Below are 1458 nucleotides of genomic sequence, written 5' to 3' on the forward strand. Positions count from 1 at the left end.
TCTCTCTCTCTCTCTCTCTCTCTCTCTCTCTCTCTCTCTCTCTCTCTCTGTCTCTCTCTCTCTGCCTCTGTCCTTGCTTCCATCAGTTGTACCTCTTTCTTCTGTCAGGATGCTTTTGACAGCTGACTGTAAACTGAAACTTCTACAGCATTGCTCAGAATAAACCTTTCTCCCTGTAAGGTGTGCTTCTCAGATAGTCATGGGAATGGAAAGTTCACCAGCACAGATATACAATATTTTCTGCAAGAACATAATAATGGGCATGTTGCCAGCCACATGACCACCAAGATTTTAGCCTGCAAATTGGGATAGGAGCTCTGTCTGTTTAGCAGAATCTGTGACTTCTTTGGGACCTTACACAGTGAAATTTCATTATACATCAGTGACCGTATTTGTGATATTGGCTGGTACTTCCTTTACTCCTTCTTTCCTATCATACACCTTTACTTGAACCTATTTATATGTAATGATGGAGATCTTTATTTTTCTGCATAATTTTCAATGAACAAATCCACATTTCCATTTCCATTGGGATTTCATCAATTAAACCATTCAAATAAATGGGTACTAAGTTTCTGAAATACGCTCTACTCTTGATTCATCATTGATCTAAGTCATGTTCTTACTTATTCTTCCAGTGAACCTATATAACTACTGATACACCGCCATACACTATTTGTCTCTGAGACAGAGAGATTAAAGTAATGACTGGGTTACTTTTCAAACATTCTCAACTTAAAATTTCAGTGTTATTTTTCCCAGAAGTGGTGGCATTTTTTCACACTAAATACTGAGGATTACGATGGTATATTGAAGACACTCTATAATTGGCATCTCTGATATAGAATATAATCACAAATGCTGTACCATAATTGTTTCAGTTACTTTTCTCTTGTTGAGGAGACAAATACCCAACACACAAAATGAAGGCACGAAAGGATCATAGTTACTGGACGTTTCAGTTCCACTCAGCTGGCTCCAGGGCAGAGCTGCACATGGCAGAGGGCAGCTGTTGATCGTAGTGGCAAAGAGCAAGAGAGCAAATGGGATGAGCAGCAGCAATAATGGCTACAGAGAGCTAGTCTGTCTGTCTCCCTTGTGTTGCATTCAGGCTACCTGCCCCAGGCTGGGTGCAGTACTCACACCCATAATCCCAGTGGATCATGAGTTAATCTCAAACTCTAGAAGTCCACCCCATGACTGCCTGAGGCTTTGGGGGAGCAACTAGACACAACCATCACAATATCACATGTTTCTTTTCATAAGAAATAACTTTTAAACCATATTATACATAGTGAATACACTGAAGCAGTCCTGCCTCGCCCCATGTGGAATATTTATAAGTCAATACGTTAAATTAACTTAATTATCACTCTATGAAAGAAAGAGCCAAAGAGATAGTCGTATAGATTTTTCATATTATAGATTTTTCATCTTACAGATTTTTACCTAACTCTC

This window comes from Octodon degus, unplaced genomic scaffold, assembly GCF_000260255.1.
Source record: "Octodon degus isolate 3935 unplaced genomic scaffold, OctDeg1.0 scaffold00001, whole genome shotgun sequence".
NCBI lineage: Eukaryota > Metazoa > Chordata > Mammalia > Rodentia > Octodontidae > Octodon > Octodon degus.